Genomic DNA, 23,987 nt, shown 5'->3' on the forward strand with positions numbered 1-23,987 from the left:
GGATACACTGATCTTAAACCTGGCTAGGGTAACTTACCAAACTGTAGCATGTGTACTAGTAAACAAGCATCTGTAGTCATAAGAAGTACATGGAGATATCTTGATGGGGTAAGGGGTGTTGATGTGTGAAGATTGATATGAAGTACATTGTGAGCTGAGGAAGTATGATGTGCAGTGTGGTATGCTGTGGGTGTGGACACTGACTGCAGGAAGTGACATCATAGAGAGTAGAGTGCAAGAATGTGAACTTTGTTTGGTGCATAATGGGATTGAGGAAGAGGGGGGATCGAGGGGTCAGATTATTGCATAGTCTGCGAGTGGTGTAGGAAATAGCACCTTGAATACCACTATAGAGGGTCACCTGATGCTGAAATATTGGAGCTTCGGGATGGGTTCATAATGGGTCGTTTGTCAGCCTCTTTGTTATGCCTTGTGGTGTGACCCCTGCGAACTCTCGGGGAGAGTTGGACTGCACCATGGAGTGCAGGATGTAGTTGTGTGATAATGGAATGTGTTGCAGAGGGGGTAGCATGAGGCATGAGACAAGTCAAGGCTGTTTAGTTTCTATGAGTGGCAAACATGTGGGATATTGGAGTAAGTATTGAGAGCACAGCCTCTCCTCAGGGAGTGGTTTAGTGCAGAGTGGGTGGCTTGCATTACCTGGGGGTCATACTGTTGTCGGTGCAGCGTACACAAAAGTAATAGTGTGTGGATCATGGGTCGCACGCATGAGCATATGGTAAGGTTTGAACCCTATAGTAATGTTTGAACTCTGAAAGGCAAAACATTAGAGGCATTAGACACAGTAGAAGCCTGAGAAACACTATAATATTTCGTTGGGATTTGTCACAAAATGTAAATATAAGGCATCATGTTAATTTTGTAAAACATTGTGGCGTGCTACAAAGGATATTGAGGAGCTGAGCTGGTTAAATATGGTATGACCATCATCTTCAGCTGGAACCACTCAAGGAGGCTTCCATATGAGTCTCTGCAGTATTGTCTAGGAACACTCGTAAGTCATTGAGGTCAGAGAACATGTGAGTCTTGCCATAGTAATTGATCTTAAATTTGTCTAGGCCATTTATGGAGTGTTAGATGGCTCTGTTCAGTAATGAACGCTTGAGGGCTTAGAACCTCTTCCTCTTGACAACTGTGTCTCTGGCATAGTCGTGGGAGATGTTGATTTATGCACCTTGCCAGGAAAGTGACCTTGTTTTCTTAATGTGAGATAAGATAAGTTCTGCATATTGGTAGCTCAAGGGTTGAAAAATTAAAGCCAGTGAGGTAGACCTGTTTTTAGGTTTGAAGGAGAGCACCCTAGGGACACATTCAACTTAAAAGTATTTTCTAAAGGTAATACTGAGGACCGTTGCAATCCATGTTTCGAGGGAAGTGAATGCAGAGGGGGCTTTATCTTCTGTTCCTTCTGGTAGGACAATGATCCTGAGGTTCCCCACTCTTACTGCGGTCTTCCAACTCAGTTAATTTGCATGTGAGAGTAGAGAGGGGATCGTCATTCTTAAGGAGGTGTTTGGATTGCTCAGCCATGTGATCCCCAGTCATGCTTATTCAGTTTTCAACGTTCATTACTCTTAGGATTAGTTTCTTGAGATCTCTTCTGATCGCAGCGACTTCTGTTTGCTACATATCAGTGTTGATCTTTGTGCTTCTAGCAATTTTTTGGATGTTTTTTTTTAGTATCATTTAGAGTGTAGCTTGGCTTTCACGCTTCGCTTTGATGGGGGAGTCAGGTTTCAGGACTTTGTTTGACCTTTTCAGCCAGGTTTAGCTTCTTAGTCCTTAATTGACTTATGATCTCTCTCATCTGCCATTCCTGCAGGAAGTCTGGTGAGTTCTGGTGGAACAATAAGCAAGGAGAGAGGAGCGACGATTCAGTATGATTGCTTGTAGCTAGTTGGGACAAGGAGTGTTAAACAGTAGGGGAGTGATGGTACAGTTACAATATATTAGTGGAACACAATCCCTCGATAGCTGGCCTGCCCAGCTTCAACCCAATACTTGCGCAATCACTGTGGTGCTCCGTAGCTGGGCAGAGTAGTAGGCACTGTATTTTGAGCGCTGTGTGCAGGTCGTTGTGAGAATTGGAATTATAAGAGCTGCCGAAGTGCCCTTCTTGCAGTTGCTGGTACATGTCTGCAGTCTGTGTTATTGCTTGGAAACCAGATAATGACAGATGCAAAGGTAGGTAGAGCCTCCTGCAGCACCAAGGGCGATGAGCTGCTGAACAATTGGGCAGTCAGACACCGGAAGTCTAGAACTGTCAGGAGGGTTAGGCGTTAGTTGAAGCCAGGTGGACTAGATGAAGCCAGATTGGGTCATAGTCTGTTAATTAGATTTGTTAAGTAGATTTGGAGGTCTCTCGTGATTGTGGCAGCCACCAGGACGACCGGTATTTCACTGCTGGAATTATGGGCGGGTAGCGATGTACAGCGCAGCCTGTAGTTGCGCGGCGTGCACGGGATGTACAGTGAAGGACTGGGCATCACGAAGGCCTGAGTATGAGGAAGCTCACGTATACATTTCATGAAAAGGTGCAGCGAGGTTAAACAGGGAAAACTCCGTAGTCGTACTAGTGAACAACAGTGCAGGCGTGGCTATAGAGGCGTAGTTTTAAAGCTCTGATCTGGATCAGCGTGGGCCATGAGGGTTGCTCTAGCGGCAGTGTGGTAGAGTATGCAGGGACAGATCAGCATGTGCCCATGTAAGTTCTGGGGCAGAAAGGAGGGCTCACCGGGTGGATACCGAGAGTGGGTCCAGCAGTGTCACAGAAGGGTGAGGTCCCGCAATATCTTCTGTATGACCTGCAAGGCAGGGTGTGTAGATCTCCCGATCACTCCGTTCGGGCTGTTGTTCAAGGAACCAACATCACCATCTTAGCAGGCACGGTAGATTCAGAATGCTCGTTTGGGAAACATACTTCTCGTGGTCAAGGAACCTCTGGGACCCTCAATGCAGATTCTCCTTCATATTGAGTGTTTACTGTGACACTGCTTGTTTTGGGCTGCAAGTATCACTGTTTTTGAGGCAGCGTCTAAGGATGGAAGGAGGCTGGACTGTAAACAACCCACATGCAACAATAAAGGACGGTTGCGAAAACCAGCTATTGTTTGTAAAGAGGTCATCGGCAGGCAACATTTCCTCAGATTACAATCTCCAGGGCATTCACATTGGGTGGGAAAACAAATAACATAGGTGAAGTGTGTATTACATGACTACCTTGTAACACAGGAGGCTGGGTAGAAGGGTGTTTGGAACCATAGGAGAGGGTGGATAACTTCCATAGCAGCGGACTCGGTGTGAGAAAGTGCCATCTTTCTTGCATGGTATGCCCCCACTTTTTGCTGAATTGCTGATGTGCTTTAACTAGGTGTGCCCTGGTCTCCTGCCAATCAGGTACCCAGAGCCTGTGTTCCTTCCCTAAAACTGTGTTGAAACCAAAACGCAATTGGCATCTCTTGCCACATGTCAGCCCCTGGTAAATGGTACCCTAGGTACCCAGGGCATTGTGACAAGAGAAGACCCCTAAGGGCTGCAGCACTTATTGTGCCACCCTTAGGGGCCCTGTACCCTGACACACACACACTGCCTTTGCAGGCTGAGTGTCTTGGTGCAGAACTAAACAAAGAGTCGACATGGCACACATCCCTGTGTGCCATGCCCACAAACACACTGCCCTGGCATACATCAGTCACCCATCTAGCTGGGTGCAGTATGCCAGTAGTGTGGGCTCAGGTGCATGAGCCCTGTGCCCCTACAGTACACAGGACAATTCTTGGGCACTGTAAGTACAGTGATGCCATTAAGAATATATGGTGCTGGGAGGTTGTCATTACGAATTACACCGCACAATGATGGCTACACTGAAGACTGAGAAGTTTGGTGCCAAACTTCTCAGCACATTAAACACGCACTGATGCCAGTGTGGGATTTAATGCCAGATGCACGACAGAGGGTATCTTAGAGATGCCCCCTGAAACCTAACCAACTCCCAGTGTCCTGACTGCGTGGCTACCGAGGCTGCCACCACCAGACATGTTTCTGGACCCCTGGGTCGGGAGCCTGCTGCATTTGGGGGCCTGAAACAATGCACATCCTGGGACGACGAGCCAAGCCTCCTCCCCCAGTATGGGCAGGGGAAGCTTCAATGACATGCCACCTTTGCGAGCTTCTCCAGGCCACTTGCTGTACTCAGCAACTGTCCCCCACCAGTTCTGACCCCCACTCTGGCTGGAAGACAGGCGTGAAAAATAAAGGAAGGAAAGGGGGTGTGCCAGCCTCTGCCGACCCCACCCCTCAGGTGGGAGAGGCAAGGTGAAGCACTACTCCGGGCTACCGCCATCTTGAGGATCGGGAGCCCTGCCCAATCAGAGCTAGGCTCCTGCCCCCCTCCCACAGGAGAGTGGCAGGATAGGGGTGTACTCACCCCATGACAGGGACCCATTGGTCCCTGCCCTTGCCCTACCTGTAACACCCCTAAATTTAGTATTTAGGGGCACCCTCAACCTTCCTTCCTCAGATCCCGATTTGAAACAAGAAAGAAGAACAAGAAACAAGAAGACCTGCCGTGCAGCTTCTAACAAAAGAGGACAACACCAACTGACTTGGCCCCCGCCCTGTTGACCCTTGAACCTGCTAAAACCCCCGCGACTCCTGCGGACAGCAACCTCGAAAACCCCGGAGGACATGCCTGCCTTGCTCATCTAAAGACTGGGACGTTCATGAGCAGTGGTTCTGCTCGAACAGCAACAACCCCTGGTGCCAGACAGGAACTGCGAATCCAGCATTCTCTGCACCCGCCAAGCCCGGCCCGTGCCTGAGTGGACAAAGACCCTGAGGACGTCCCCCCGGCGACTGTGACCAGGAATCCAGTGCCCAAGTACCCTCCTCGATGATCCTGACGACGCCTGCAGCCTCACAACAAGGGACCCCTCCTACCGCGACCAGCCGAGGGTAAGATTTCCCGACGTCCAAAGACACCCCTGCGTCCGGCGCCCCACGGTCCCCTGTGCCCAACTCCTGGGTGTCTACCTATCCTCCAAGATCCCAACTTACCTCTCGAAGTGGTGGTCGCACCTGAAGAATCTCCGTCCCCGAGCCTGCAGGCTTTGTTCAACTTCCAAGTCTACCATTAAATAACATTGGGCGCCCAAAGGCCCAAAAGCACCCTGCTCCCTACCGCCCAAGTGCCGCTGGAAGTGCAGCAACTACCCTACTCTACTTCCCCACTTGCCCTGTGTAAGTGACCAGGAGCTCAGCTCCCACAGCCGCGTGGTCTGCCTTCTAGCAGCCACCAACCGAAGGCCCCCTATCCTCTATTGGATAACATTGGGCCTACTCTCTCTGCACCCGACTGCCTCTGTGCCGCTGAGGGTGTAACAACTGTACTTACCTGACCCTGGGAGACCCCTAAGTCTACCCCCAGAACCTTAACTCTGCCAGCTGAGTACTTGCCCAAAGACCAATAACTTCATTTTCTCCATAGGGTAACATTAGCTGGGTTTCGTTCAGAATTTCTTTTAAGTGTAGAGTTTTGCAACTTTAAAATATTCACTAAAAATCACCCGATCAACGAATTCCGAATTACGCACCTGTTATCAGGAGAGCTCACAGTGCTGCATCTTTCAGCCCAGCACTGAACCCGAAAAGTAATAATAACTGATTTACTGTTAACTCAATTTTCCTCCATAGGAATTCATTGTCTGGTTTTTACCAGAAAATCTTTTAAGTGTCCATTTTTCAAACTTACACATATTCTTTTAAAATCGCCTATATAATAAAAACGATTTCTTTCAACTGTTTACAGGAAATGCACCAGGGCTGAATCCAGGATCCAGCCCTGAGTAAGAAAAACTATTGTTAAGTGATTTTATCGCATTTACTTAAAAAGTCCATTGAGCTCAATTTTAAATTGTTTTTAAACTTGTGTTGCATATTGCAACAACTGTAACTATTGTATTTAAAAGTCAACTGCTATTTAAAAGTATTCAATTGCAACATCTTATACTGAGAAAGTATTTATAATACCTACTGTGGTTCTAAAATAAAGTAACTATATATTTTTATATACAAAACAATTGGCCTATAGTTCAGTTCTTGAGTGTGTGAGACCATTTGCCGAGTGTGTACAACAAATGCTTACACTGTCCTCTGATACTGCCTTACTGCTCGACCAAGTTACCACTTTAGAGAGTAAGGTTATATTTAACTTTAGCCTCTGCCATACATCTGGGGACTGTGGACTCTGTGCACACTGTACCTTACTTTGGTCCAGTATATACAGAGCCACTTTCTTACACTGGGTTAGGGCAGCAATTGGAATGCCTCATTCAGAAACCTTTAACGATGTAGAGGAGTAGGAAGGTGTGGGAGTGCTGCAGCCCCTCCCATCCCCGCCTGATACATTTAATTCAGCAACAGCTGTATGTCTGAATATCAAGCGTATTTCAACAGAGGTTTACACTATGAATTATGGATTGTTACTTGCCCTATAAGCATCTGTTTGTGGCATGTAGTGCTGTAGATTCACATGCGCTCACCCCATCCTTGTCCCCGTACATCTGTGGCTGTTGCAGTTTCCTTTACCTCTATTGGTACGCATAGACGTCTCGTTACTACACTAACATTACACTCCATTCTCACCTGCCTGCAGGAAAACATTCTAACAATGGAGTCGATGCCCATGCGCATTATCACTAAGAGGAGGAGTCACTCGAAAGACTTCTTCGAAGAAAGATAGCAGGAGTATGCAAAGCATGTGAATCTACAGCACTACATTCAACGAACAGATGCCTACAGGGTACATAACATAAACCTTTATGAAGTCTCATACTTGTGAACAGTTGTGATGGTCACTTTGCTCTTTTCAGCTGAAGTATTAAATTAAATGTTGAGAGATTGAAATCAAAATAGCAGCAGTATTTCTGTCATGAGGGTTAAATAATTCAGGTATTTGCTGCGTTTCATGAGCGTAGGCCAGCAGATAACCCAGTTGCTATGTTTATTAAGCAAGTGTACATTGGAAGCACTAAAATATCAGCCTTCTTTGGCGCATCCTTTGTCATCGGAGCGTGATAAGCCCAGTCCAAAATGGTTGCTGCGCTGGTTTGAAGGGTTGGAGGGGGGGGTTGACTGATACTTTAATTTAGAGAGCAATGGCCCAAGATGAAGCCCTTGGTGCCACCACCTGAAGACCACCAACTTGTCAGTCCTTGGTGGGTAAGCTGTTATCCTGGAGAAGTGGCATGCGTAGAGTTGATTTGGGCAGTGTGCCTGCATGAAGACTCGATCCTTGCATGGTGGTTTGCCCTATCAACGGGATGGCCAGCACCAGCTCCCCACTGGACTATACTGCCACAGTTGTAGCCCATGCCATCTAGAGGTTGAGTGTCATGGGCTGCATGCCATGTTGTTCTTTTTCGGTCAACACGCTCATTGCCTCTCAGGGTCATTGTTCCCATGCAGTTGTTTAACAAGGTTAGGCCACTTCCTAACTTGGATGAAAGTTCCCCTTAGGATCCCATCTGGCCTATTCCAAGGGAACCACTGGATCAGCCATGTTAACAGATTGTAGGAAGTCTGGCCCAGGAGCGCTTTCAGAAGCTGGCCATCTTGCTTGCATCCACGTGAACAGACAGGCAGACTGATAATTTGACTACTATTGGGCCCACGCTATTGACCCCTCCCCCTAACTGATACTTCGCCATGGACTTATCGATCAACTGACATGTGTCAAACCATCAAATCAAGCCAAGCACAGCTGGAGATCACTTGTTTAACCATATTGTCCACAAAATTATGCCCCCTTTTTTCTTTGGAAAAGATGCCAAACCCTCTTTTGCTATACAACTGTGCACCTTTAAATTAGTACTATCGTGTTAGCAACACGTAACAGAGGCTTTTATGACACATTGATTCTTCAACTCTTAATGTTTTAAGTTTGTATTTTAATGAATTCGTGAAATATGTACGGTGTGACTTGATGGCACCGTCTTCAGTTGCAAACGTTTTAACTAATGCAATAAAGTTTTATAATGCTTGCATCCAATCCCCTCCTACCATTTATCTCCTATGACTCAACACAAACTTAATCCAGTGAGTTGGAACTGCTGAACTATGCACCTCCTGCTAGAGGTCAACATAGCACTGATTTCTACCGAGTGACATGTGTGAGGGAGTTCCTCAGCAGAGCTCTGCTCTGACTTGTGTTTGACCTCATTCTGGTGACGTCACAACCTAAACTTTGGTTTTCCTGGACTTTAACCAGCCCCCTCTTCAGTTTTTGGTGAACTGTGAATTGTTCTTAGGGGATTTATGCCAGTTGCATGTTACCAACTACATTATGGCTGAGAAAGAGAAAAGATTTCTCTTTAAGTCCTGTTCACATAGCTGACAATCTGCACTTGATCAGTGTATTTTATTGTCTATTTCCCACTCATAAAGTGTCTTTTTGCAACATATCAGAATTTTTACTTCAATAACGCTAAACACAGAAAGGAGGTTGGCTCTATATAAATTAGAGAAAAAAATCCCCCTTCCCAAAGAAGATGCCCCTTTATCTCGGGAAGATTCCATGAAAAGTGTCCCCCCAAACAAGTTTAAGAATGGAGTACAAAAATAAAGCATGTGGCGATTCCTTTGCTGGAATTCACCTCAGAAGCATCCACAGTCACCTCCTCCGAGGGAATGACAAAACCTCTCATGAAAAAGATATAAAAAAAGGACGAGGTACAAATGTGCAAAATATTGTGTGACAATCCAGTGACGTGGACGTCCGGTCAGATGTTCCTTCCAAGTACTCTTCGAAGAAAGTACCATGGTCAGTGATCAAGATATTCTCATCGACGACCATCTTGTTGACAGGCACCTTCCAATGAGCGAAACAACACTCAGCAGTGATGGCACTTTTGACGATTCCTGCAATGGCCATCACCTTGACGACGATCCTGTTTACGACAACTCGTTCATTGGTGATCACAGTTCTACCATCGTCTGCAGCAATGACTTAGACAACCACCTCGTCGATGACTACCCTGTCGACCACCTCACAGTCGAGAACAAAAATTTCCACTTTTGGCTTTTACCCATTCGCCATTGAAGGTTACCACGCACCTCTTGTGCGTATTCTGGGTTCAGAGTTGCACGCTGATATTAGCGATCAATGGCAAGTGTTTGACACAGTATTTAGCCCTGTTCAACTGGATGTGCACTGTGTTACTAAGTAAGAGGTTGAGGCCTATGAGGAATGTTATTAGGAGGCATTTATTTATACATTTTATATAGCGCGAACATGACCACCATGGGTATCGGAGCGCTTTACAATATAAGAGGCAGGAGGGTACATGTAAACAACCAAGAGTAAATACAAAGAGGAGACAGTGAGAAGTGGAGAAGTGTGGCTCACTGGTTAGAGGAGGCAGACCTGGAAGCAGAGGTCAGCCCGGGACCAGGGTTCAATTCCCGGCTCGGCGGGGTCTTGAGTCCTAAAATGTCCATGGACTCGACAATTCTCGCTCCGGTGCCTACTCGATTCACGGGTTCACACTCTGCGACTCTGGGCAATAGCTTGCTTAATCTCCACAACGGCCCCTCGCGGTGGGATGCCTGGCTTTCACCTTGTGGATACCCTGCTGGGGTTATCTCACAGGGGAATACCAGGACGGGTTCCCTAAGCAAGCGCTTAGAAACCGCTCGGTGATTTGCGCTATATAAATTCCTGTACATTTACATTTACATTTACATATACATAAAATGAAATATCACCGCAGGAGAAAATAGACGAAGTAAAAAAAATGACACAGTCACAGGTGTCCGCACCTCCTTCAGAACCTTAAGTGTCCAACATGCTATAATTTCACAGTCAAAAGTGATCACACATTCTCCTGCGTTATAAATGTCAGGGCCATAATATGCAGGGCGAATATTCACCAACAAGAAAAAGGCCTAGCATTCAAATGGACCAGGCCACCGGGCCACGGAATGACAGTTATACCACGGCATCAAGTGGCGAGGCCAGATTGAGGAAAGAATTTCTTCATTAGGATCCTTTTGGGTTCTTTCTTGAAGATGAGCGTCGAAGGATTCGGCCTGAGTTCGGGGTGAAGGGAGTTCCAGATCCTTGGAGCCATACTCGAGAAGGCGCGGTTGTAGGTCTTTTTTTTTTCTTGAATTTATGGGGTTTAAGTAATAGGGTGCTAGCACTTCTGGAGGCTCTCAACCACATGAGGGCACCAATTTCAGAGCGAGTTATTGCGGAGTCTGGTGGTGGATGGCTTTGTGGGCCATGCATGCGATTTTTAAGTGTATCCGGGCTTCATAAGGAAGCCAATTCAGGGCTAACAAGTCCGGGGAGATATGGTTGATTTTGTTTGTGCCAATTATGAGCCTCGCAGCAGAATTGAGGGCAGCCCTAAGAGGAGCCATCTTCCCTCTGGGCAAGCCACACAACCTAGCACTACCATAGTCCAGCTTTGAGATCACTAGGGCTTGCACTGAAACCTTAAGGTCAGGAGCAGGAAGGTAAGGTTTGAGTTTTCTGAGGATGTTGAGTTAGTGGTTCGCTCCTTTGATGCGGGAACTGCTGTGCGTCTGCATGTTTAGGCTTTTGTCTAAGATGATCCCCAGAGAGGATGCCGAGTCCACTAGGTGATGTCTACAATTCAAGGTAGAAATCTGGGACAGCCATTGGTCCATGTCCAGAGATATTTTCTGAGGAGAGATTAGGAGGAACTCAATTTTTAAAGCATTCAGCTTCAGGTGATTTCTTGTCAGCCAGCATTGTGTTTCCAGCAGGATTAGGTTGAGAGATTGAACATCCTCAGCGGAAGCGATCTTTAGGTACAGTTGGGTATCGTCCGCGTACATGTGATAATTAATATTGGATGATTTCAAGATTTCTGTCAGAGGCTCCATGAACAAGTTAAAGAGCATGGGAGGTAATGCTAACCCTTGTGGAACTCCTAGAGTAACCGGAGCCAGGTGAGCTAGGGATTGGTTCACCTTTATGCATTGTGATCTATTGTGAAGGAAAGAGGAGAAAAGTTAGGTTATCGTGTTTGACCGTATCAAAGGCTGAGGACAGGTCTAGAAGGATCAAAAGACAGGCTTCATTATGGTGCAACATTCTAAGTGCATCATCTACGATGTGCGTCAACGCTGACACTGTACTATGACCAGCGCGGAAACCAGATTGACAATTATCCAAGAGTTGGAAATGATCTATATGGTTACAGAGTTGGGCAAGCACACATTTCCCCAGTAGCTTTGCCAAGGTGGGGATGTTGGAAATAGGGCGGAAGTTATGAAGATCCGTGGGATCCGCTGATGATTTCTTTAGAATCGGGGTAACTTGGCCCGCTTTAAGGCAGTCAGGAATATCACCTTGACTAAGAGAAGCATTTACGATCCTGGTTCAGAGTGTTAATAGGGAGGAAACTGGTTCGCAGGTAAAGTGTCGGTGTAATGATTGGAAGGTTTCAAGGACATCAGCATTTTGCACATAGTGAGTTCATCCACCATTTGGCACGAGCTCTAGGAAGCATTGTATTTGGGGAGGTAGGGGAGCATATGGAGAGTATCTGCACTCGGGTGACGTAGGGAGGGCTGTGGGCAGCTCTCCAGTTGCTCAAGGGCAGCGCCTAAGTCAGATTCCATCTTCAAGGACTTCTCCAAGAAACAGTCTGCAAACTGTTCACAACTCGGCAGCAAACCATGTGCCAGTGGTAAGAGGTTGGAATGACTATGTGTTTGAGCCTTGATGATTTCGAAAAGTTTTTTGGGCCGTTTTATTGCTTGGTCAAGTTGCGTTCTGAGGAAGGTAGCCTTTGAACACCTAATGTGTTTATTGTAGAGGCATCTCTGGGATCTCAATTGGTGTAGGTGTTCGAGGGAGGGATGGAAACTCCATTGCCTTTCTGCCAATCTTAAGTTTCTTCTTTCGGAATTAAGACTCTCATTGAACCAAAGTTTGGAGGCTTTGGCGGACTGTCTTTTAAGCTGTACCGGTGCAACAGAGTCGAGTATATTAAGCATAGCCTTGTTCTAGTGGTCCGTAAGGTCATGGACGTCTGACATGTTTGATGGTGGGGGCAGGATGTTATTGCAAAGGTCGGTCAAATCTTGTGAGTTGATGTTCCGTAGACATCTTTTCATCTGTTTTGGGTTCTTAGTCTTGGCTCCCCTTGCACTTCCCGCAGTCAGAGGGAGGAAGGTGATGCAGAAGTGATCTGTCCAATCACAAGGGAGGATAGACTCCAGCAGGATGGCGTTGGGTTTGGCAATGACAAGGTCTAAGGTAGCTCCCTTTATGTGAGTCAGACTGTCACAGAGTTGAATTAGGCTATTGACCCCCGATCATTTCCATCATTCCAATGCAGATTGAAATCTCCCAGGAAGATCTGAGTGCCATGGAAATCATCATTGTCAGCTATGATGTCCATGAGCTGTTCAATGAAGGGACGGTTGTCTCGAGGTGGGTGGTAGAAAGTGTGCACTTTGCATGAGTGCTTATTTTGAGCGGATACTTCAATACACCGGTATTCACGCGAAGGCAGTGGGTCAGCATGTAGTACCTTCACAGATAGATAGCTACGGTGTAAACATGCAATGCCTCCCCCTTGGCCAGTAACTCTGTCCAACCTGATGATATCAAAATTGGGAGGCAATAGGAGCTCCAGGATGGGAGCAGCTGAGTCATATAGCCAGGTTTCCGTAAGCATAACAAGGGCGGGATCCTTGTCAAGGAGGAGATCGGCAATGTCCGCTGCATGTTTAACTGTCGACCTGCAGTTAAGGAGCATGCATTTGAGATTTATGTTGGTGTCTGTTAGTGTAGGTAGGGTGGTGGTGATTCTCAAGAGGTTGTTCTCATTTAAAGATCTTGCGTTAGGCCTAGTTTCCCTAAAGGGAACTGAGAGGATGGGCACAATTTGTTGTCCGCTTGATGCTAAGGAGGGGTGACCCATGCCGTAAGAGGGCAGGAGAGACTGAATATCCATATCATACAGTGAGGCTCTACATCTGTACTGGCGAGAGGGGTCATTAGGGTGCGGGGCAGAGGCTCAGTTGTGTGAGTGGGTGAGGTGGGATGGAGACCGCTGTGAATATTCAGGAGAGGGCAGCAGGGTGGACCCCTTAGTTGTGGGCGGGCGGCGTTGTTGCTTGTGTGTAATGGGGTGACTAAATCTAGGATTTGTTGACAGCTCCTTAGTGATAAGCAGAATGCTGCGTACCTCTGCCTTAAGTTGTTGGAGGCAGAGTGTGATCTCATTCAGTTGAGCTTCCAGCGAGGTGAGAGAAAGAGGATGGGAGGGAATTTTTGACGTGCCCTGCGGTGGAGCAGAGCTAGTGGGTTCGGGGGAAAGACTATCAGGTGTGAAGAGAATGAGTCTAGACGGAGGGGGTACAGGGGAATGGAGCTGCGGGCAGGCAGGACTGGAAAAGATTGGGGAGGAGGAGGGGTCCGTAGGAAGAGGACCCAGTAGGAAGAGGACCCATAGAGGCTGGGTGGAGGTGGTCTGACTTGCGGTTAGGACTGTGGGATGGGATCTTGGGGCTAGGCAAGGCGGAGTTGTGAGCCTAGGAACAGGCAGGACTGGAAAGGATAGGGGAGGAGGAGGGGTCCGTAAGAAGAGGACCCAGAGAGGCTGGGTGGAGGTCGTCTGACTTGCGGTTAGGACTGTGGGAAGCAGGGCTCGACAAATCCGCTCGCATTTGCGAGGTACATTTTATGAGGTCGAGCTATTTTTAGGTCCTACTCGCCCTTTCTGGCGAGTAGGAAAACATACTAACTTTTGTCCTCCGTCTTAGAAAATGGAGCAAATGTGACCAGATAACGAGATTTAAAGGCATTTTTATTGCTCACAAAGCAAATGAGCAATAAAGATGCCTTTAAATCTTATCTTGTCACATTTGCTCCGCTTTCAGAGACTGAAGTCAAGTAGGTTACTGTTAGGTCGAGGAGTATTTTTTAAAGTACTAGATCTGCAGGACTAGTACAATTTTTCAGATTTTTCGAGCCCTGGGAAGGGATCTTGGGGCTAGGCAAGGCGGAGTTGTGAGACTAGGAACAGGGAGGGCAGGGAGGACTGGAAAGGATGGAGAAGGAGGGGTCCGTAGGAAGAGGACCCGTAGAGGCTGGGTGGAGGTGGTCTGACTTGCGGTTAGGACTATGGGCAGGGATCTTGGGGCTAGGCAGGGCGGTGTTGTGACCAGAGGAACATGATGAGTTAGAAATATCTAACGGTGAGGTGGGGGTGGGGGGTGGCAGGAGGGCTGGAGCAAGGACTGTACTGTTGCGACTCCATCCGGCCAGGTATGGATGTGGAATGAATATTTTGCGTTAAGATAGCTGCCGGTGGTCCCTTTGGAGAGGAGCTCGGTTCACAGAGAGGAGGGGAGGGGTGTGAAAAAGAATTTGTGCCTCATTCAAAACAGGCCTGGGGGGGGGGGGTGATTACTAAGCGTTGTGCTAGCCGCAGAGCTATGTTCAGCAAGAGGGGGGGGGGGGGTAGGTGATAGACTGAGCGGAGACTGGGGGGCTATTTGGGAGTCCTCCCCACCGAGAAGGTCGGGAGTGGAGTTAGCCACTGCATTCTCGATGGTGGGGAAAACATTATCAAAAATCACTAGATTGCGATCAGAAGCTTGTATAAGTATGGTTCCGTTTTTTATATTTTTTTATAAATCTTTTTATTGACATATTCTAAAAAGCAAATAAGAGACATCAGGTGACGTACATTACTTTCACATTGATCGAATATACATTTCCGTATTTCAAAATGATGTTACAGAAAAACATTTGACGCTACTGCCACTTCTCTGACATCTGGAGGTGTGCTGATATCCCCTCTGAATCCATTCCAAGCACCCCAGACCTTCCCCCATTTCCCGGGGCAGCCCCTGGCAACATATACAGACCTTTCCCTAAACATGCACCAGTCCAAATCCTCCATCCACTTCCCAATCTGGGGCACCTGACTGGCTCCCCACAACTGAGCAATGTTACGTTTAGCAATCATGCACGCCGGGGTCACCCACAGCTTCCCAAATGAGTTCAGGTCCGTGGGTTCCCAAACATTCAGGACACACCTTCGAGTCTCCAGCGCCAATTCCGCTCCCATAACCTCTCGGGTCTTATCGTGGATTTTAACCCAATAGTCCTGTATTTCATGGCAATACCACAATATAGTAGTTAATCAAAAAGAAGGATAAGGGATCTAAATCTCCGTTTCATTCCCCACAGGAAGTAGTAAGTTAATCACTAGAGAAACGGACACTAGTTACACCTTATGACCATTGGTATAAGGAATAAATCAGAGTAACCTCAATAAACTCTATGTATTGGTTGGAAAAAGGTGCGGTATATCTGGTTCATCCGCCCCACATTAGAGTTGTGGCAGTTATCATTGTATACTCCGAAATAGTAATTTTGCCAGCCTCAACCCGGGGCGCCTCTGGTCTAGGGTGCAGCGTCCAGAGAAAATGAATGAAAAAGTGTGAAAATAAATTGTACAAAAAAAGGAAAAAATAGTTAAAAATGGTAAACAACCCAATGGATTTTTAATATAGGTTGATTAACCACAGATTATTAAAAGTAGATAATACTCCTTTTTAGACCAAGTTACTGGATCTAGCAGTATAATTAGAAAAATACGTCGACATGTTTCAGCTCCTTGGGCCTGGACGGGTCTATGGAGCTTTCGTCAGGACAAACAAACATAAAAAATTCATACTCACACAATTTGTGTAGTATTTGTTTCTGATATGGTCACTTTTTTGGTTATATGGTTGAGAACTACTCCTTCACAATCTGTAATGAGATGGAATGATATACACAACAAAATGCACACTTTTTTCTCAATGCATTGCATTACCAATAAAGATTGGTTTAGTAACATTTTTACCACCAATACAACATGACCAAGGGAGGCATTAACCGGGGGGATTAAGAGATGCTAATATTTAGTACTACTGAAAGGCAGCCGCGGTGTAGTGCCAGATAGGGGTATTGTGGGCGGGCGCTTGTATGTTTTTTACCAAGTTTTTTCTCACAAGGCTCTAATTATAATAGCTCACTGGTTGTGACCTGGAGTTAATCGCTTGAGCGCTGGAAAAATAAGCGCTCATTCATTTTCTCTGGACGCTGCACCCTAGACCAGAGGCGCTTAGGGTTGAGGCTGGCAAAATTACTATTTCGGAGTATCCAATGATAACTGCCACAACTCTAATGTGGGGCGGATGAACCAGATATACCGCACCTTTTTCCAACCAATACAATACCACAATATATGCATAAATGTTCCGATCTCCCCGCACCCTCTCTGACATTCTCCGCTATTCGCCAGACCCATCCACACCAACCGGGGCCCCGTGGTTTAGGATCGGTGTAGGATCTTCAATTGAGCCAGCCTAAGTCTCATTTGGACGGCTACTACTTTCCCGGAGGAGGCTGCTTCTCTCCAATCCTCATCATCTAATACTAGGCCATCTGTGCCCCACTGCTCCCTAATAGCCGCCAATGGATCCCCCATGTGCTTGATTAGTTTTTTGTATATCAGTGAAATCGTTTATTCTGGGAGGTGGCCATCCAGTATCCGGTCCTCCAAAGGGGAGGCCTCCGGGGGTGTGGTACCTCTGGGAATATTTGCTAGTATCGAATGTCTGACCTGAAGGTATCGGTAACGCTCATTCTCCTTCAGATGATATTTTTCCTGTAGAGCGTCAAATGGAAGGATCTCATCTTTCCCCCAAACGTCCTTAATCTTTGAGATCCCTATGAGGTCCCATTTATCAAAGCCCTTCGTTTTCCACAGGCTACCCAATCTCTCCGAATTCCACAACGGGGTCGCCAGAGTTAGCCTCCTGTCCCACTTAAGGTTTCGGGTGGCGCATGCCACACTTGTACCGTATGCGCCGGTGGCCCGACAAGGGGAAACCGGCCGTATGGTTCCGTTTTTAGGTCTCGGCTATAATGCGCTGAAAGCGCGTTCTCGCCAGAGAACTATTGTCGGCGTCTCAGCAGTCTGAGACGCCGAAGTGAGACAAGACCTGGCCGCGCGCAGCGTTTCCCCATAGGATAACGTTGTGCGCGCGGCTAGGTGTTGTCTCCACAGTGCTAATGCAGGCCGGATCGCGAGCACGCGGCGCTGCTAAAGAGGAGACTGAGTGCGAGAGAGGCGGAGGCTGTTATGGCCTTCACGTTTTCCCTCTGTCTTTCTTTAAATACTTGTATAAAAATAAGGTGGGAACATGAAAAATTATGATAAAATGATTTAAATACTGTAATGACCTCTACGATGTAATGACTTCCGATGCAATTGGATGAAAAACTTACCTGTGATATAAATACTCCGATGTTGCGCCCTGTAGGCTGTAGCGCAGACTGTCCACTCTTAAACACTCAGAAATGTTTAAAATAAAGACGCGGTGCTGTTTAATTCACCGGTTATTTTTGGCTTTGGCCCAAGCAATATTTCTATGATTGTTCACCTTGAAATCTGCATATTATGCTCCTTTTCCCGCAGAAATCTGAATATATTTACGCCTTTTCTCACACATTTGTCTGTGGCGCTGCCGGTGCCCATGAGTGGGCAGCACGTGCTGCACCCAGGCCTGGTCGCAACGCCTCCTGGGTCCGAGCTCTATCAATGCCGATAATCAATGACTCTGACGTCAGTGCATTGATCGTCGGAGACGAGCCCTGCAGAGGTGACCCCCGCCGGTGTGCCCCTCCCCCAATGCTGAAGTGTCCAGGGCCCTTCTCCAGCCAGAGCGCAGCTTAGGTCATTTCAGATGTCGATACGTGCATTGATTAGGGCTTGCATTATTCATCAGGATCCATTATCTGTGTGTCTGGGTGTTTCTGCCATTTATTGGAGCAGTCACCCGTGCCCTTGTATTATAGCATTTATATGTAGCGCTTGCTCCTCCTGTCTGCGGTGCTGAAGCGCTTACTCACGCGCCTAGCTAGTGATACCAGGCCGAACGTGTTGAGGTTTTTATGAAACAACGCAATTTAAGTACAAATTGGTAATTCTGCTATTGTTGCAGAGCGCTACAGATCATACGTCTGATGTAGCACTTGGTGGCCCTGGGAAGCGCTACGTGTAGGGGGAATTCCACTGGTGGGTAAAGAGTGCGTTGAAGGACTTTCTGCCCGTGGGGTCAACCCGAGTTGTCGGTCCTTCGAGAAATTGGGGGATTTTTAATCACAACCCAACTATGTCCAACCGAAAACTGCTGGTTTAAATGAACCAATCATTAACCTCCACGTCACCAGCTCAGAGAATGTGGCATAACCACCTACCAGAGGCTCGGGCCAGAACAGCGTATCCATAACCTCATCACTAGCAGAACCAGGCTCTGGGCACCCCAGAAAAGGCTGGAACGAGGCCGCACTGCGGACAGTGCTTTGAAGCCATACAGTGGCAGTGTGCGCTATAGAGATGATGATAAAATAAAAGAACTGTCTTACCCCAATGATGAAAAGTGCATGGTGGGGGTACTGGGGGAGGATGTGATGCTGAACGAAAGTGTTCATACAATAGTATTTTGCACACTTTTTTTTTAGCTCGTTATAAAATAAAAGTTGTTGGGCTAAAAACGGGTAACAAGCAAATGGCTTTTTTTTTTTTTTTTTTTTTTAAAGCGTTTTTCTTTGTTGCCAGTGTCAGGACACCTCTGGTAACCATGTGATTTATCATTTGTGTAATCAGCCAGTCGATGAATAACCTTGACACTTGGGGGTTATTCACAAACCTTAACTAATTTACGAGTGTAATGTTACTACTTGTAGTTTTTCACATGGATCTCTGCTATTGGCATTGTAAATGACAGTGCCATTTATTTATGTTTTAAAAACAAATAAAAATAATGTCATGAGCAATGCCAATAGCTCTAACTTTAACAATGCCAAGACCATTGCATTGTAAATGCTTGTCATAAAGGCGATGGTGACTTCAGCCTTGAAGGACGGGGAGGGCGCAACCAACAGTCTGAGACCATGTGGAGTTTTCACGGTAGCAGAGATCTTGAGTAGAGAGAACATGGATTTCCGCCATTGAGCATGGCGTTTGGTGTAGAAGATGAGTTAATTTTTTATGGTATCACCCTTTCCGAAGGAGAAGACCGGATCAGATAAAAGGGGTTTCCGGATTAGATTTAAGTAGTCTATGTTTGAAGTTTTTTGCAGCATTTTCAGAAAGATTGGGGGGATAAACGATTCGGAAAGCATTCCGGCTAGACGGCGTCAGATTGGGAGAGATGAGGATCGACGTATTGGAATCCATTACTATCAGCGTGTAGTCTCTGAACAAAAGTCAGATCTCACCAAGTAGGCAAAAGTTGGATCCAGCCAAGGAGGCAGAGGAAAGCCAGACGTCCGGACATACGACAACAACCACCCAGCTAGGCCGCAAAACTAGTAAGTAGTGCTCACTTAGGACATGAAACACTATATAGAGTGCAGATCGTGCAGATAATTTCAGTGGTTTAAAGGCGAAAGCCCCCAAAACCACGCCACTGTGCAAAGGTTTAAGAGTTAGTGAGACCTTGTGGAATGTAAAAGCAACTATTTGCAGGCCTCGAACGCTATTCTATAGATATCGAGTGGGGACAGTATTCATTCTGCCTTTAAGGCCCCCCATTTTCAAGATAGTCAGAGAATCGTTGTCAGGCAGAAAATCGTAGTCCCGATGTCATCATATAATCGCCATTTTGAGGTCAGGCAGTGATCTTTAAGCCAATGTCTTCATATGGGTGCCATTTTAAGGTCAGGCAGTGAAAAGTGGCATAATCGATTAAAAACGTTCAGAGAACTTTTTTCCTGGTTTGCAAGACATGAGAGAGAACAGGGTGTAGAAAAGAAATAAAACTACTCACAATGACATTGGTGTGCCGTCATTCATGTAGCCACCATTCTAAAGTCAGAGAGTGAGCTGTTACTTAATCAGAAACTGGTCTCAAAAGCCCGGGATGTGATGCCTGGCGAAGCATCTGCATCACGCTACACACGCAATCATGGTGCGTATGAGAACTCCCAAGAGAGGTCGAAGGCCAATGCCGGGCCGCTGGGGCTCCGGGCAGGACAGAGAGCATCAGTGTTGTTTGTGCGTAAAATGGCGTCAGCAGCACGTATTCCGTGCCCCCAGTCCCCTCAAAGGCTACAGTAATCAGACATACCTTCAGTGCGGAGGAGCGGGAAACCTGTGCAGCTGGCGAACTCTCCTCAAGCTCCCATTACCGGAGATCACTAGTCGCAGGCAGGAACAAGGCACAGTATCCCTCATGTAGCGTAAGAGTCCCCGCAAAAAACGCCAACCAGGATAGACACCCACCAGCTCCTAGATGGTCCGAAAGCTCTGTAGGCAGGCGGCGCGGGTTAAGAGAGCCAGCAGCGGTCGAGCCACGGGCATACGAGTCTTATGATACCCAGACTTTTGTAGGTGAAAGACCTTCCAGGGTTTATGACCAGCCTTATGGTCCAATGTGTGACAATAAGGAACCTCCAGTGATGCTGGTGCCAGTGACATGTATATCCACTCTACAGCAAAGGATGTACACATTTCAGAGAAATGCAATCTCAAGATTTTGAAGACTGAAAGAATCTTCGTGGTCTTTGTTCTCGGGAAACATCATTTACCACGAAGCAAATAACACGCATAACGTTTACCACGCGTCACTCACCACGCAAAGGTCTTTCCCACGCGTAAACCTTCAACGACCGTCTTTACCACGCGAGTGGTATTCCTTCCTGTCGTCGTTCCGCAAGTACGATCTGCGTTGGCTTTGGGGGGCTGGGGGGAGGGGGGATTAAGGGGCTGGGGGGCTGGGGGGGGGACTGGGGGGAGGCTAGGGGGGGTTGGGGGGGTTTCCCCCCCCCAAAAAAAAACAAGCGGATATTAATAAATAAATAAGAAGAAAATGTCAAAAACGTAAAAAAAAACGCTCTACAATGCCTCAAAACGCTGAAGTAAAAGAGCACGTCATAATAGAAGTCCGTTATCAGTTTTGATAGACGTGTTTTGACGCTTGTTTCCGTGGTCGGTGGAAGAAAGGGCTGATGGTGAAAGACGTACAGGGGTAAGATATGAATCAAAACTTTGTAAATTAGGGTATTAATTAAGCGCATTATGAAAAAAATAAAAATATAATGTAAGGGAATCTGTTTATTATTGTTTAAAACATCGATCTTTTCCTTCGTACTGCATGTAGCCTATCAGTATCATTATGTAAATGGGACGTCAGATGTTTCGTAACGTTATGATTGCGGAGTAAAAACATGCGTTGTCAAATGCTGCGTGCAAAAGACACATGCGAAGTAAAATTCGCGTGGTAAAGGCATGCGTGGAACTTGAAATCGTTGAATAATCATATATTCCTTTGTTCTCACAGCTGTATAACAATTCATGAAATTACTTTTCTTGGCTTTCCCTCAAGTTGGGCACCCTTCAGAACTATGGGTGCTAAATATTGTACTAAGTCTCTTATGCTGCCTGGTTTTGAATCCATCTGTAGAGCACACATATGCACTTTTGCTCACTCTCGCCTCAGCAAGGAGAGTTGGAAAGTCGCAGGCATTCACTGTATCCTGCCTTCAATTTGCCTAAAACGAAGTAATCCTGCGCACCAGTGTGAAGTTTATGCCAACAGTTCCAGTAGACTTTCACTTAAATAAAGTGGTCATCGTTCTATATTACTTCTATAAACCACCCATGTCTGCAGAAGGATGCACTCACTGGATGTCCACAGGTGTATAAAGCACTTCGCAGAAAAAAATGAATGCTTACATACTTAAGACTGGCTGTTTGTCTTTTTCAGCCATCAATCTGGAATAGGTTACCTGTTATCCAAGCAAAATATTGCACACTGGCTCTCTTCTTTTATCACCTTTTGCCATACCACAGAAATGAGTCTGCTCCAGGGTAGAGTAGGGGCACGCTCCACCAGAAGCATGGCAACAACAGCTGCACGCTATGCTGGAGTTCCTTCATACGATCTTTGCTGCAGAGCCAGGTGGAAAAGCTGGCCCATGTTCCTCAAGTACTATTCCCTAAATGTGAATGTAGCAGACGACTCATGGTTGGGATAAGAAGTTCTATGCAATCTATTTTAATATGCGTCCTGCACCATTCAAAATGTATGGACTGCTTGCTATACAAACATTTAGACGTGAATCTTTGAATGATCCAATGTTGGAAAAATATATTAGTTACTTAACCTGTAACGCAAGTTCTCCAGAGTTGGTATGTCTTATAGATTAACATGCCATCTACCATCTCTCATTGTTATATCCTTCCCATTTGTGAAATGAAATCTCAGCAGTGGTGGCCTGCAACAAGAAGGCAAGAGCTCAACTCTTCCACCTCTGGCTGAAATTTGAGGTTTCTTTTTTGCGACTTTTATTTATTGAAATTCAAACAATACAGTGTCCTAAAGAGGAATCGCAAGACATCGCGGGTGGGGTCCTGGAAGAGAATACATTTTGTTTTCAAATGTCTTTGATGTGCTCCTAAACAGACACTGTTATTGTGCCTATGGCCATTTTGACAGTCTTCTCCTACTTAAAGTCTGATGACTGGGAATTATTCAAGCATTTGAATCGATGAAAGATACTAAAGGTAGAAAACTGAAGATACAGGTAAGTAATTAATTTATTTTTTATGTTTGCTTTAATTGTTTTTATGTGCTTTATTTAGGCACTGCACAATTTTCCACTTGAATATGGAATTTTTGAGACTGGTTTGCTCTGTGCCCCTTCTGATTGTAAGTTTGAAGAGTCCAGGCATTGGCAATGTTTACCTCTAAGTCTAGGCAACAATATATATTTTGATCCCATGGCAGTGAAAATGCTTATGGCCGAATAAAACCTGTACTAATGCACACAAATTCGCTTATTTATTGCTACAGTGCAAAGGCGAAATCCAAGTTTATTACCACTGTCCAGCAGTATTGACATGTGAAATGCACTGTTTATTGTCTTACAGGTAACAATTACTTAACACAGGGAATCAGCTCTCTCAGTAGTCAGGAGGCCGCCTCCGTGTGATTTTACTGCATAAATGTAACCCGTAGTTACATAACTTTATTTCAAAGCAAATGCACATGAAGAAACTGCCTTGTCATAAACTATGTTTGCAGATGTGCAGAATATGAAATGCTATTTATTACTGTTGGAAGGGAGAAGGTAAGGGGCATCATGACCTGTTAAAATAAGGGTTTGGGTCGGGGACAATCGATATTTGCCCGGCGGTATTGCCTCTGTGACCCTCTAGTTATTTAATCAATGAAGAGGCAGGCGCTGGAGACTGGAAGGCAGGAAACAAGGTTTTTATTCTCTCCGGAGGAGAACACGGCAAAACGGACAGCAGGTATCGTTCTGAGGTGCTCTAACTTATGTCTGAGGTCTGGCCCCTTATATACAGGGTTTTGCGGTTTTTATTACAGTTTACATACTCATGACAAAGCTTTGATGTACGGAAAGACATTCCCGGAACCCCCCCCCTCCGGGCCCGTTCCCACACACATTTACAGTAGAGGTCCCCATCCTGGTCACAACAGGTGATGAGTATCGCGCAGCAGGATGTTCCGTCAATTCATGGAATGCGGGGTTCGATCGGATCTCATGGGGTGGGGGCTTTGATCAACCCGGGGATCCTTTGATGAGGGAAGCTTTCTATTGTACAGGGAGGGGCAAAGAATGGTATCGGCAGAGCCGGGTGTCGGCCTGGGAACGGGGAAGACAAACAGACACACGGGGAAAAGGGGGTTTGCATCAAAGGGCCGGGGATCATGAAAGGGAAGAAGGGAGGTGTTGTGCTGGGAACAGGATGAGGGCCTGAGGCAGAGCAGCGCCGAAGAGGGGTTTATGATTCAAGGCAGGTGCAAGCAGGGGGTTGGTCAGCGTGCAGGCTTAGGGAGGGCGAAGGGCTATGTCAGGGGCCAGCGGCATGCAAAAGGGCTTGTTCGGC

The 23,987-nt window shown here is 46.4% G+C and overlaps 1 protein-coding gene across 2 annotated transcripts in view; it reads left to right on the top strand.

Annotated features, from left to right (window-relative positions):
- KAT6A (lysine acetyltransferase 6A) overlaps positions 1-23,987 on the top strand; it is a 1,535,407-nt gene that overhangs the window by 553,390 nt on the left and 958,030 nt on the right. The gene's annotated exons all lie outside the window — the stretch shown is intronic.

This window comes from Lissotriton helveticus, chromosome 11 (assembly GCF_964261635.1).
Source record: "Lissotriton helveticus chromosome 11, aLisHel1.1, whole genome shotgun sequence".
Classification (NCBI taxonomy): domain Eukaryota; kingdom Metazoa; phylum Chordata; class Amphibia; order Caudata; family Salamandridae; genus Lissotriton; species Lissotriton helveticus.